The sequence below is a fragment of the Heterodontus francisci genome, chromosome 31 (assembly GCF_036365525.1).
Source record: "Heterodontus francisci isolate sHetFra1 chromosome 31, sHetFra1.hap1, whole genome shotgun sequence".
NCBI lineage: Eukaryota > Metazoa > Chordata > Chondrichthyes > Heterodontiformes > Heterodontidae > Heterodontus > Heterodontus francisci.
The window spans coordinates 24,957,223-24,972,274 of record NC_090401.1 but is presented as its reverse complement, the minus strand read 5'-3'; the positions used below and the strand labels follow the sequence as shown (position 1 = coordinate 24,972,274).

The following is a 15,052-nucleotide window of genomic DNA, read 5'->3' as shown; positions in this document are numbered from 1 at the left end:
AAGTATCGCCTCTATGTCTACCATATCAAATTATTTCATAATCTTAAAGACCTCGATCAGGCCATCCCTCAGCCTTCTCTTTTTTAGAGAAAAATGCCCCAGCCTGTTCAATCTTTGCAGGTAAACACAACCTCTCAGTTCTGGTATCATTCAAGTAAATCTTTTATGCACCTTCTCCAGTGCTTCTATATCTTTTTTATAATATGGAGATCAGAACTGTTCACAAGTGTGGTCTAACCAAGGTTCTATACAAATTTAAGATAATTTCTTTGCTTTCAGTGCTATCCCTCTAGAAATGAACCAGAGTGTTTTGTTTGCTTTTTTATGGCCTTATTAACCTGTGTTGTTATCTAATTCCTTGGTCACATTAAGGAAAAAAGATCAAAATGCAAATGGGATTTAAAAAATAGAATATTGTTTAACAAGTCTTCAATTTTAAAAAGCTAAATAAATGGGAGGACTCCATGATTTACCAGACTCCATGAACATAGATCTGTATCCAACCTCGAGTGATATCTCGGTTGATAGGCTTGACAATCACAGATCCAGTTTCCAGGATGCCTGGATACAGGGAACAAAACTATCTAGAATTCAGCACAGATTAGCAATCTCAGGGAATTAATGCTGATGCAGGAAACAGAAAACTACGCATGTGTAATGGATGTCTTGGAACATTTGAGAATGTGATTATAGCATAATGTTAATGTAAGGCTAGAGTTTTACTTTGCCTTTGGCTATATGATACCTGACTTGGGCACTCATTGTTGAGACTTGATGCCAAACTTGGGAGAGCAGTCATCAAAGGCAGATGCACTTAAATCTCACTGTGGCTTGAGGCTGCCTCAATAATGATGTCACGCTGACCATCTCAGATCTCAAAGCAGGCTTGGCTGCTGAACTGCTCAAAGGAGATTGGTTTGTGGCAAACAGGGAAAGCCGTTAGATTGACGAGAGAACCAACCTGCCTGTTAATGGTTCACATGGGATATACATAACGTGAAGCTGCGAAGTGGTGCTCCAGTCTGCTCAGCATCCAATGTATCTTCTGTGACCCAATTTCTCAAAGTTCTACATCTCATACTGTAGGAGAAGAAAGAAGAGGGTTGGAGCAATTCTTTATGACTGATGTGTTTCTTTTATATTTTGGAAGTGCAGTAAAGGATGAAGTTATCTTTTTATTGATTGGCAACATGGGTGTTTTAATTGTGGATAGAGTACTCATCCTCCACAATGTTTTGTAGGCTTTTATACTCTTCCAATTGCAGGTGGAATTCTCCATTTACAAATATACCTATCCCCTTCTCTCCTTCCACAAATCTGATGATCATGTTTTCTTCAGAGGAGTTTTGCAATGGCTTTGCCTATAGGGAAAAAAGCCTTGCATTTATATAGCGCCTCTCACAATGTCCCAAAGTACTTTACAGCCAATTAAGTATTTTATAAATGTAGTCACTCCTGTAATGTCGGAAATGCAGCAACCAATTTGCACACAGTAAGGTTACGCAAATGACCAGATAATAACCAGATAATCTGCTTTAGTGATGTTGGTTGAAGGATAAATATTGGGCAGGACAGCAGGAATAAATCTCCTGCTTTTCTTTGAAAAAGTGCCATGCAATATTTTGCATGAACTCAAGAAGGAAGACATAGGCCGGAATTTTTCACTGAATGGGGGGTCCCATCCACTTGCTGAAAAATCAGTGGCGAGCCCACATCCACCGGGCCTGGGGAGCCAGACCGGATTTTACGCTCCCCAGGCCCTTAATTGGTCCTGGTCAGGACTTCTGCCTCAATGAGGCAGGAAGTTCTGCCCAATGGAGTGACCAGCCAATCAGCGGGCCGGCAGCTTAGTCCCAGTAACGCCATTGGAAGCGGTGGCCACTGTTGGGACTACAGTCAGCTTCAGAAGGTAAGTTTTTGCCGTCTCGCTGGGACAATCGATTGGGCCCTGGTGAGGCAAGGGGAGTCGGTTAGGGGGGCGGGGGGCATGTTGTGCATTGGGGCAGTTGGGGCTCCAGGGGTGGCCCTCCATGGGGCAAAGGGTGCCCGATCAGGCGGGGACCCCCCCTCCCGCCTGCAAGAAGGCCACCTAGTTTCATCAGGCGGCTTTCTGAGGCCTCAGTCACCCGTCAGCCAAGGGTAAAATACCCGTGGCAGTGGGTGGAGGCCCTTAAGTGCTAGTTAATTGGCCACTTGGGGCCTTGATTGGCCCAGGGTGGGCAGGCCGTTTCTCACCACCGCCGCCCGCATAAATTTGCAGCAGAGGTGGGAGCGGGTTGGGAATGGCCCCGCAGCCTCCCATTCCATTTTACACTCCCCCCCCCCACCACCACCAGCCTGCTCTTTTGGGGGGCGTAAAACTCCAGCCATAGCCTCAGTTTAGTGTCTCATCTAAAAGATGGCACCTCGGACTGTACAGCACTGAATTTCCAGCCTAGATTGTGTGCTCAAGTGTCAGGAGCTGGGCTTCTGACTCAACGATGAGACTGTTACTCATTTAGCCTCATTTGACTATTAAACAATGTGTTCTAAATATCAAAGGTAGAGGAATTATCAGTCAGTGCATCAACTAGAGTGCCTTCAAGAACTGTGGGAAAAAAATGAAAATATTGGTATCAGAGTATCCACAACAGAAGCTGGGCTCCTATTGCCGATGGCAGTTGCTATGTTTGAGAGAGATCAGTATGGGTGCTGACAGTGTGTCGCTACTGGTTGTGAGGATGATGACGATCAGTGCAGCTGCTTGACAATTGTATAGTTTGGTCAAAAATGAAAACAGAGTTTTTCAAGAACAACATTTGTTACATGTGACTAGAACTTAGAGCCATTTATGTTTAGAGTACACTTTGTGGTTTTGATAACTTTGCCAGAAGACACTGCAAAATTAATAGAATCATAGAACCATAGTATGGTTACAACACAGAAAAAGACCATTCAGCCCATCATGTCCATGCCAGCTCTCTGCAAGAGCAACTATGCTACTCCCACTTCCCCACCCTTACCCTATAGCCCTGCAATTGTTTTCTCTTCAGGTGCTTATCCAATTTGCTTTTGAAAGCCACGATTGAATCTGCCTCCACCTCAACCTCAGGCAGTGTATTCCAGATTCTAACCATTTGCTGCTCGTGTCTTCGTTGCTTCTTTTGTCAATCACATTAAATCGGTTTCCTCTAGTTCTTGACTCTTCCGCCAATGGGAACAGGTTCTGCGCACAGTAACAATACAACTGTACATGATAACTGACCTGAAAAATAATAAAAACTACTTACAGACAATATAGTATATCCAGTTTGCTACTTTCAGCAGATTGGGTCCATATCTCAATAGCAATTACTACCATCACTGAATTATCTGTTCTAATTGGTGCTGTTGAATTTAGAAACATTGGAAAAGAAAAGGTCACATTAAATACATGAAGGACTGGATTTAGTCATGTGGCTGGGGCTCCTGGTGCCAGACTGAAAGACGAGGGGAACCCAGCCTCTGGCGCAATTCAATGGTGCTCAGGCACTTAAGTGCCTTGAAAGAGGGGGATCCCACCTCTAAGAGCTGCCAGCCAATCAGAGGGACTGCACCTCATTAGTATTAGCAGCGCCACCAGGAGTGGTGGCCACTGCTGGTAATACAGGAAGCCTGGGCACGGGCCTATCACTGGAGATCGGGACAAAGGGTAAATGAGGTGGGACTGCTAGGGCCAGTCTGGCAGGCCCCAGCGATGAGAAGAGGGATTGGTTCAGGGTGGGTATTATGGGAGGTGGGTTGTTAGCTGGCAGGGGCCCTCCATGGGCCACAGATTGCTCACAAAGGAGGACCGCCCCCCCCCCAAGCCCGCAGGGAGGTCACGTCGTTTCTCTGGGTGACCTCCCCACTTGGGTTTAATTCCAGCTGAGTGGGAAGAGGCCCTTAAGTGGCTACTGATTGGCCACTTAAGGGCTGCAATTGGCCTCTGGGCAGGAAGGCCATCTTCAGCCTTTCCCACCCTGGCTTAATCACTGTGTGATGGTAAAGCGACAGGCTCTCCAACCACCGCATCCCATCGTAATTCTATGGCCCCCCCCTCCCCCCCATCTCCTAACTCATCTCCGGGGAGCCCATTAAATCCAGCCTGAATACTCACGCTGTTATTAATAAGTATAATTGCTACCAAAATAGGATATAACATTCCCAAGGGTTGAAGTGCTACAGGTTTCTATAGTGTCTCTATAGTCTGTGAAGTTAACGCAAGCTCTTTAAGCCATTTGTTCGGACTCCTTTGCTCTGTCCGTCCTTAAGTATCCAGTGTAAATTTTCCATTTCTTTCATCAGCCATCCATATGGCCTCTCTGAACATGTCTGCTGATTATGACCAATTTTTGGGAAGATTTGTGCTCTGAATTCATGCCCCCTTGGAACTATGTTGTCGAAACTAACTTCATGCATGATAGGAGCATGCCTTTTAAATTATATTGCCTTTCCATGTTGTGCCTCCCAAAGTGCATCACTTCACAATTACCATAATAAATGCCATTGCCTATTTCACCAGTCTGTCCATGTCTTCCTGAAGTTTGCTACTATCCTGCCCACTATTTTACTATGTTGTCAATTTTTGCATCATCCATAAAGTTCAAAATTCTACTCCCTAAACCCAAATCCATGTAATTTAGATATTAAAAAAATGGTCCTAATCCTGCCTCCTTGGGAGGTCACTACTGCATAAGTAAAACATCCAATTCTGCCTCCTGTCCCTTAGCCAAATACATACCCAAGTTACCACCATCCCTTTAATATCATGTACTTTATTGTCTGAATATATGTTACCTGGTGCATTTTGAAAGTCACTATATACACAACACCTACTGCACTAGTTTCATTAAAGAAGTCAGTCAGGTTAGACAGACATAATCTGCCTTTAACAAATTTGTGCTTGATGTCTCTTATGCTTACAAATGCTTCTCCAAGTGAGAATTAATTCTGTCCTAGACAATGATCTCTTGTAGTTTTCCATCCATGGACATTAGGTGGGACTGCAGTTATCAGGTTTATCCCTCTGCCCTTTGTTTAAACAAGGTTGTAACATTTGAATCCTTCAGTCCTATGGCCCATCTGAACATGATAGTTGATCTGAGACCGATTTGAGAGAGGATTTGTGCTGGGAAGTCATACCCTTCAGAACTAAGTTGTCCAAACTAACTCCATGTAGAAAAGGAACATAAGAACTAGAGTAGGCCACTCAACCCCTCAGAGAGAGTTAATTCATTCAGCAAGTGCAGTTCAAGGTTGGGAGTGAGACCCTCTTCTAGGAGAAATGTTTGAGGCTTATTTTTTAAAATTTGCTTTTGTGGGATGTGGGCACTGCTGGCAAGGCCAGTATTTATTACCCATCCCTAATTGCCCTTGAACTGAATGGCTTGCTAGGCCATTTCAAAAGGCATTTTAAGAGTCAGCCACTTTGCTGTGGGTCTAGAGTCACATGTAGGCCAGACCAGGTAAGCCAGCAGTTTTCTTTTCCTAACCAGATGGGTTTTACAACAATCGACAATGGCTTCATGGTCACCATTAGACTAGATTTTAATTCCATTAATTGAATTTAAATTTCACCATCTGTCATGGTGGGATTCAAACCCATGTCCCCAGAGCATTGGCCTGGGCTCTGGATTAGTGGTCCAGTGACGTTACCACTACGCCACAGCCTCCCCTTATTTAGCAAAAGGGTATCATGGAGGGAAGGTACATTAATCCTGTACTGGAATTAGAGGTTCTGAACAAACTTGGAAATCATGAGCGTTTTCCGGTGAGAATCTCTTTTTGACAAGCTCATGAAGAATTCAGGCTTGTGTCACATGCTGCCAAAATTCCTGGAAATGTTGCAATACTTATAGTTTCACACATTTTTGGAGCTTTTTAATATTCTGACAACACAATGTAGATATGAACACTGTGTGTCATTCTGCACTGTCGGGTAAACACGTTGGGGTTCTCCTGATCTCCCTCCACAATTACAGTGGAAGATCGGGGCAAAAGGTGTCGCAATGGAATTTCTGCTGAAGTTACAATTGAAGATCAGGAGAACCCCCAACAGAAACTTTACCCCACCATTTTTCCAGTCTTGGTTTCTTGTACTTCCTTGGATTTTCCAAAATCCTCTTTCCTCTCGCCTGTTACTTTTAAATAAAAAGGGTGCAAGCTCCATTTAAACTCTTTATCTCACCTTCTTCCTCCCTCTGCCCTCCCCTAACTCTGCCCAGGTCAAGGTTTGACCTGCTTTCAATTCACCTCTGAAGAGTTTGCTTGAAAAGCAGGTTCATCGCAAATGACTTGTAAGCGTCACACCAGCAAAGGGACCTTCATCATTTTCACTGTCAAATTTATCACCAATCTCCAAAGTAGAAAATGCCACTTACAATCCCACAATTTTTTTAAAAAGTAAAGCTTGCCCACCAGCTCCTGCTCATTCTACCTCTCTAAAGACCTGTAGTACTAATCAACCTCATTGAACTTGCACAAATCGATGATGTTAAGTGTGAAACAAAAACAGAAATTCTGGGAAATGATTAGTAAGTTGGGCCTCATACGTAAAGAAAGGGAAAATACTGACATTTTAGGTATAGTTCTTCAGAAATGCAGCAACGTTCCAGAAATGATTCTTCATGTCAGTATGGTCAAGCACCTGGTCTAGTTGATACTTCCCTAAAAGAAATACCACCAAAATGAGGAACTCACCATTTAAAAGGCAAGTGCACAAACCCCTATTCAACATGTACGTGTTGATGCTTCAGCACATTGTCTAACTTCATGTACAACAGTTTTGCGATGAACCAGCTGAGCCTTCTCTTGAAAATAAGTCAGACTGTACTACCACCTGTGTGTCCTGGATAGAATTAAGCATCTGCCTGTTAATGGTGGATCTGATCTGTCATCCATAACATTCCCCAATACCCAGAGCTGAATATTAGGTCACAGTGGGCACTCAAAGAGTAGAAATACCGTAAAAGCTTAGAAGATCCATTTTTTTTAAGTTTGCATTTCCAAAACTAATAGGTCTGGCAAATCTAGCAGTTATAATGGGATCACTCTGGCTGTGCAAATCTACCACTGCCCCTGGCAAAGTTTGGTAGTGAGTGGATCTGTGTTAATCCCAGAAATTCTGGCATCAGATGACCAGGTTTAAATCTGCTCTGGGCTTCAATGACATCATTGGGCCAGACAGCAATTTGAAGGGGAGACCAACACATGGAAGCCATTGTGGATCCACAAGGAAATTACAGGCAACCCCTTGTATGAATCCTGGGAAATCTGTGCATCGGATTTTCTTGCTAATTAACAGGAGCTAACTTAAATACTATATCTGTCTGATTATCATTGTAATATGATAATGCTTAAACTTAAATATTATTAACCCTGCTTTTAATAAGCCCTGGTTAAAAATGGCTGAGAAGTGATGTGATGGGAAATTGTGATTTAGCCCTTCATTGACCAAATGGTCAAAAAGTAAACTTCAGCATAAATCTAGCAGCCTGCTGCATAAAAACTAAAAGGTAAATATTTTCACAGAATTTCAGAAGCCCAGAGGTAGATAGCGGTGAGATAAAATATATGATTACTGTTATGACCAGGTGAGAAAGGGGTCTAGGGTTCCCTCTCAGCCTTCACCTGGTCTTACCGTAACAGGGTTTTATTTTTAAACATACCATTTTTTTTAGCTCCCCCTTAGTGAATTCTTGTTCTCTGCTTTCCAATTGTAAAGCAAAGAAACCAGCCAAACAGGTTTTCTTAGGTTAAAAGAAGAAAGGTTGAACTTTATTAAACCTAACTCTAATTCGGTTAATGCCTATGGATTCGCAACGTGCCCAGGCTAACATGCATATGTGATACACACATGTAGATAGAGACAGAAAAGAGTGGAAGAAATAAAATGGAAAAGTTTGAGGCAATTACTGGAGATGGTTTTGGTTCCTGTTCTTCGAGCTCGCTGTACAGTTCTTGATTGTAGGTAGGACTTGCTTTTTGTTGGGGCCCAGTATTCTTCTTAGACCTTGTTCATTTTAGGAGAATTTTCTCTCTTGAGGTTCATGTGTCCTCAGTGGGTCCAGAGGCTTGTGAGAAAGAGTTGGGAGCAGATAGGAGAGGCTGTGGTGAGCCAGCCAGGAGAGGTCTTCACAGTCCAGGAACAAACAGTCTCTCTCTCTCAAACTGACTGAACAATTCACAAAAACTCAGGTTGCCCAGCAGGTTAGTCATGTGACTAGCTGGTTTGACAATGTCTGTTTGTGGATTCGGCCATCTTAGCAGTCATCCTGGAATCTGAGCTTTCTCACCTTCAATGCCTGGTGGTCAAAGTCCATTGTGGGTTGAGTGTGTCAGGGGATGGTCCTTTGTCTCCCCAATCACTGTCAGTTAGTATGTAAATGTTTTTTCCAGCCACAGCTGATCAGTTTAACAAGTCATTTCCTTGCTTCAGCAATAGTTTAAAATCAATGTTCATATGACAAAATTAATATGCCTCATTCTTGGCAGGTGTGGGTCTCCATGATATTACCAATGCTACCATGTTTTCCTTTGCAATAGTCAAGCTTCAGGAGTGCAGAGCAGTCGGACCTGTGTGGAAACGCAGAGAACCGGGAGCTGATAAATCCAGCGCAGGGCTTGGGGCCTGCACTTACCTTCAGGAGTGGAGAGCAGTCGGACCTGTGTGGAAACGCCAAGAGCCGGGAGTGGATAAATCCAGCGCGGGGTTCGGGACCTCACTGACCTTCAGGAGCGGAGAGCAGTCGGACCTATTCCAGCACGCCGGAGTTTTGAAAAAAAAGAGCAAAAAAAGCCAATCATGATGTCACAGGAATGCTACAAGGTGATTGGTTGGTGAGTAACTGCTGTTAGGGAATAGCTCTAAATAGCTGAGTAAATATCTAAGGTAAGAAAGGTTTACAGTTTATTTTGTATGTAGTAAGTAATTCTGTAGTAACGAGGGCCAGGGAAGAAGGGCCCTAGAGTAACTGATATTATTTCACATTAAGATCTTCCAAAAGATTAATTTAAAGGGTTCAGTCATGGCAAGAGAGCACAAAGCCATGGTGTGCTCCTCGTGCTCCATAGAGGAGGCTGGGAACATTTCCAGTGTCCGAGACCGGCATGTGTGCAGGAAGTGTCTCCAGCTGCAGCTCCAGGAAGCCTGGGTTTCAGAGCTGGAGCGGCGGCTGGGGACGCTGTGGAGTATCCACGGGGCGGAGAGTATCGTGAATAGCACGTATAGAGAGGTGGTCACACCGCAGGCTCAGACTCCACAGGTAGAAAGGGAATGGGTGACCACCAGGCAGAGCAAGAGGACTAGGCAGGCAGTTCAGGAATCTCCTGTGGCTATTCCCCTGCAAAACAGATATACTGCTTTGGATACTGTTGGGGGGAATGGCCTCTCAGGGGAAAGCAGCAACAGCCCAATTCATTGCACCACAGTTGGCTCTGCTGCACAGGGGAGGAGTAAAAAGTGTGGGAATGCAATAGTTATAGGGGATTCAATTGTAAGGGGAATAGATAGGCATTTCTGTGGCTGCAAAAGAGACTCCATGATGGTATGTTGCCTCCCTGGTGCTAGGGTCAAGGATGTCTCAGAGCGGTTACAGGACATTCTGAGGGGAGGGTGAACAGCCAGTGGTCGTGGTACACATTGGTACAAATGACATAGGTAAAAAAAAGGATGAGGTCCTAAAAGCAGAATATAGGGAGCTAGGAAGTAAGTTGAAAAATACGACCTCAAAGGTAGCAATCTCAGGATTACTACCAGTGCCACGTTCTAGTCAGAGGAGAAATAGCAGGATATATCGGATGAATACGTGGCTGAAGAGATGGTGTGAGGGGGAGGGTTTTAGATTCCTGGGACATTGGGCCCGATCTGAGGGAGGTGGGCCCAATACAAACTGGATGGGTTACACTTGGGCAGGACCGGGACTGATGTCCTAGGGGGAGTATTTGCTAGAGTGGTTGGGGAGGGTTTAAACTACATTGGCAGGGGATGGAAACATTTGCAAGGAGTCAGAGGAGGGCGGATCAAAGACTAGAACAAAAGACAGTAAGGGGAATAAGAAAAGTGATAGGCAGAGAAATCAAGGGCCAGAATCAAACAAGACCACAGTGGTAAATAGTGGGAAGGGGACAAGTAATGTTAAAAAGACAAGCCTTAAGGCTTTGTGCCTTAACGCGCGGAGCATTCGCAATAAAGTGGATGAATTAATCGCGCAAATAGATGTAAACGGGTATGATATAGTCAGGATTAGGGAGACATGGCTGCAAGGTGACCAGGGATGGGAAATTGGGAAATGAACATCCAGGGGTATTCAGTATTTAGGAAGGACAGACAAAAAGCAAAAGGAGGTGGAGCTGCATTGCCAGTTAAAGAGGAAATTAATGCAATATTGAGGAAAGATATTAGCTCTGATGATGTGGAATCTGTATGGACAGAGCTGAGAAACACTAAGGGGCAAAAACCGTTGGTGGGGATGGTATATAGACTAACAAACTGTAGTCATGATGTTGGGAATGGCATTAAACAGGAAATTAGAGACGCATGCGATAACGGAACATCTGTAATTATGGGTGACTTTAATCTGCATATAGATTGGGCAAATCAAATTAGTCACAATACCATAGAGGAGGAATGTTTGGAGTGTATATGGAATGGTTTTCTGGACCAATAGGTTGAGGAACCAACTAGAGAACAGGCCATCCTAGACTGAGTATTGTAAATTGGGAGAGGAATAATTGACAATCTAGTGGTACGAGACCCCTTGGGGATGAGTGACCATAATATGATAGAATTCTTCATCAAGATAAAGAGTGATGTAGTTGATTCTGAGACTAGGTTCCTGAATCTTAGTCAAGGAAACCACAAAGGTATGAGGCACGAGTTGGCTATGAAGGATTGGGAAATGTTACTGAAAGGGATGATGGTGGATAGGCAATGGCAAACATTTAAAGAGCACATGGATGAACTGCAACAAATTTTTATCCCTGTCTGGCACAAAAGTAAAATGGGAAAGGTAGCCAAACCACGGCTTACAAGGGAAATTAGAGATAGCATTAGATCCAAAGAAGAGGCATATAAATTTGCCAGAAAAAACAACAGATCTGAGGATTGGGAGCAGTTTAGAATTCAGCAAAGGAGGCCCAAGGAATTGATTAAGAATGGGAAAATAGAGTACGAGAGCAAGCTTGCGGGGAACATAAAAACTGACTGCAAAAGTTTCTATAGGTATGTGAAGAGAAAAAGATTGATGAAGACAAATGTATGTCCCTTACAGTCAGAAACAGGGGAATTTATTATGGGGAACAAAGAAATGGCTGACCAACTAAATGCATACTTTGGTTCTGTCTTCAGAAAGGAGGACACAAATATCATACCAGAAATGTTGGGGAACACAGGGCTCAGTGGGAGAGAGGAACTGAAGGAAATCAGTATTAGTAGAGAAATGGTGTTGGGTAAATTGATGGGATTGAAGGCCGATAAATCCCCAGGGCCTGATGATCTGCATCCCAGAGTACTTAAGGAAGTGGCCCTAGAAATAGTGGATGCAATGGTGGTCATCTTCCAAGATTCTATAGACTCTGGGACAGTTCCTACAGATTGGAGGGTAGCTAATGTAACCCCACTATTTAAAAAGGGAGGTAGAGAGAAAGCAGGGAATTATAGACCAGTCAGCCTGACGTCGGTAGTGGGGAAAATTCTAGAGTACATTATCAAAGATTTTATAGCAGAATACTTAGAGAACAGTGGTAGAATAGGACAAAGTCAGCATGGATTTACGAAAGGGAAATATTGCTTGACAAATCTACTAGAATTCTTCGAGGATGTAGCTAGTAGAGTTGATGAGCGGGAGCCAGTGGATGTGGTTTATTTGGACTTTCAGAAGGCTTTCAACAAAGTCCCCCATAAAAGATTAGCGTGTAAAGTTAAAGCAAATGGGATTGGGAGTAGTGCATTGCAATGGATAGAAAATTGGTTGGCAGACAGGAAACAGAGAGTAGGGATAAATGGGTCTTTTTCCGAATGGCAGGCAGTGCCTGGTGGGGTACCGCAGGGATTGGTGCTCGGACCCCAGCTATTCACAATATATATTAACGATCTAGATGAGGGAATTAAATGTAATATTTCCAAATTTGTAGATGATACAAAACTGAGTGGAGGGTTAGTTGTGAGGAGGATGCAGAGAGGCCTCAGGGTGATTTGGACAAGTTGAGTGAGTGGGCTAATGCATGGCAGATGCAGTATAATGTGGATAAATGTGTGGTTATCCACTTTTGTAGCAAAAACAGGAAGGCAGATTATTATCTGAACGGCTATAAACTGAGAGAGGGGAATATGCAGTGAGACCTGGGTGTTCTCATACACCAGTCGCTGAAGGTAAGCATGCAGCTGCAACAGGCGAAAAAAAAGGCAAATGGTATGTTGGCCTTCATAGCGAGAGGATTCGAGTTAAGGAGCAGGGATGTCTTGCTGCAATTATATAGGGCCTTGGTGAGGCCACACCTGGAATATTGTGTGCAGTTTTGGTCTCCTTATCTGAGGAAGGATGTTCTTGCTATAGAGGGAGTGCGGCGAAGGTTTACCAGACTGATTCCTGGGATGGCAGGACTGACGTATGAGGAGAGATTGAGTCAGTTAGGATTATATTCGCTGGAGTTCAGAAGAGTGAGGGGGGGATCTCATAGAAACCTATAAAATTCTAACAGGACTTGACAGGGTAGATGCAGGAAGGATGTTCCCGGTGGTGGGGGAGTCCAGAACCAGGGGTCATAGTCTAAGGATACGGGGTAAACATTTCAGGACTGAGATGAGGAGAAATTTCTTCACTCAGAGAGTGGTGAGCCTATGGAATTCGTTACCACAGAAAGCAGTTGAGGCCAAAACATTGTACGTTTTCAAGAAGGAATTAGGTATAGCTTTGGTTTAAAGGGATCAAAGGGTATGGGGCAAAAGCGGGAACAGGTTACTGAGTTGGATGATGAGCCATGATCATAATGAATGGTGGAGCTGACTCGAAGGGCCGAATGGCCTACTCCTGCTCCTATTTTCTATGTTTCTAAGCTTGGGATTCGAATATTTACAAGCTGATAAGAATCTGAGCGTGGGAATCAGAAATCCGGAGACTCTGACCTGGCTTGGGCGGGTAAATGGGCGCATGTCATCTTTTGTAATTGGGCTGTTCAAATAATAGCGAGGTTATGATTCGGTTAAATTGGTCTCCAGAGGCTATGCTGTGTAGCAAGTGTATAAGAAAGGATGCAATAATACCTGAGGCACAAACAAGGAATAGTTACGTGGAGATCACAGTTCTACCCAGCATATAATGGTAGTGCTGTTGTGCTTGATGCTACTGATCAAACATCAGCATGTGTCCAAGTCTTACTTATATTGAATAAAGTATAACCACTGCCACCAATAAGGGTATCACTTCAAATCATTTCAGAACTTGAGAATGAAGTGGTTAAGTGACTCTAACACCCTTGAGTTCTAACATACTGGCCCAAACCCCTTCTCAACTAAGTACCTCACTGTTGGGGACCGTTTCTTTGAGTTCCAGACGGTGGCCTCCTGATATCTTGACCTACTGCTACTATCCGTTCGCTGTTTGCCTCTTCCCACTAGGGTCGAGTGAGTGACCTATGCCGATGACGTCTTGGGAGTTAAAAACCTCCAGGGCCTCTCGCTGCTGCAGTCTTTTGATGCGTCCATTGAGTACCAATTTCATGTTGCCTGCTCAATATAATGACTTCTGCACACTGCCAGCACTCTCTGCACTGTTCATTGGCTGCACACATCAGCTGGGTACCCAAAATCATCACTAACTTGTACTGCTTAAACTTAACCTGCAACTCTTAAAAGGGAGATGCATTGTGGCCGGATCAGGTGCTGGGAGTCAAATGATTCTGACCTGGGAAAGAGAGAAGAATGGGGAAACATGGGAGAGAGCAGGCACCCAGGTTTTATGCTGCACTGGAGGTCTTGGTGGCGAAGGTGTTAGCGGAGCAGAGCTGTATCTGCAGAGGGGCAGGAGGCCCTCCAGACACATGATGAAAAGGCAGAGGGAACAGACCGCTGTGGAGTCAATACCAGGAGCCAAGTCCCAAGGTCCTGGATACAGTGCCAGAAGAAGTTCAATAACCTCACATGAGAAGTGTGCATGCGTCTGCAGAGGCCATTTTGGAACCTTAAGAGACCTCCTAGCACCCAAAAAGCAGCTGTTACCGAGTCTAATTGTGCCCACAAGAGGGAAGGATTTTTTTTTCTTGTGAAAATAAATAATGACTTTTAAAATATTTAGCTGAGGAACTGTAGTTTTTCCTAATACTCATTTCTCAAAACAGCTTAAAACACAACAAAAAGTTTTGTACATGCAGATGCCTTGGTACTAAATTCAGAAAATTTGTCGGATGAATTAATTAGTAGGTTGTTTTTATTTATTTTTGAATAGTGTAGTTGTGAAATAGCTTACTCACATTCTCATGCAGATTGAGTTTCCTCTACTTGTTCGGTGTGGTGAGATTGATCCCTTGCATACCTATTCTTTACAAATAGGTTTACAATTTTGGTCACAGCCAAGGCACCGGGAAATCCCCTTTGCTGTCCCTTCCGCCATGTTCAACAGGAAGTAAAATATCTTTTGAGATGATGAATGCTGATAGGAGGCTTAAAAATTCCAGTGGTGCCGCTGTGGCAGCAGAAGTGAGGAGGGGGTGGAGCTCCAGTTCACCGTTTTGATGTAGCGCTGAGCACCCCTCCCTTCTCCTGCAAATTATAGGATTAGCTGGTTGTAGCAATCAGGATCATGCAGGCTTTGGCAAATTCATGGTTATGCTGGGAAACACATGAGGATTTGGAAGCACCCTGAATTCTGTGAGTCATTCGGTTGTGGCTTCAAGTTCCACTTCTGAGACGTGAACACAAAAATCTAGTCTAACACTTCAGTGCAGTACTGAGAAAGAGCTGCCCTGTTGGATACGCCATCTTTAAGATGAGACTTTAAATCGAGGCCCTTGTCTGCCCTTATAGGTGGTTGTAAAAGATCCCATAGCATTATAGAAT

General features: G+C 43.9%; 1 long non-coding RNA gene across 3 annotated transcripts; it reads right to left on the bottom strand.

Moving 5' to 3' along the window:
* Positions 1–2,183: 2,183 nt before the first annotated feature.
* On the bottom strand, positions 2,184–14,667 carry LOC137347092 (uncharacterized). 3 transcript variants are annotated; one of them, XR_010968858.1, is made up of 4 exons: positions 14,467–14,663; positions 8,640–8,753; positions 6,575–6,666; positions 2,184–3,244 (listed from the first exon to the last, which is right to left on the bottom strand). It is a non-coding gene; the product is annotated as an uncharacterized lncRNA (long non-coding RNA). The 3 variants fall into 3 exon arrangements; XR_010968859.1 differs by lacking the exon at positions 6,575–6,666 and having other exon boundaries at positions 7,915–8,753; positions 14,467–14,667; XR_010968860.1 differs by lacking the exon at positions 6,575–6,666 and having other exon boundaries at positions 14,467–14,660.
* Between the last annotated feature and the right edge of the window lie 385 nt (positions 14,668–15,052).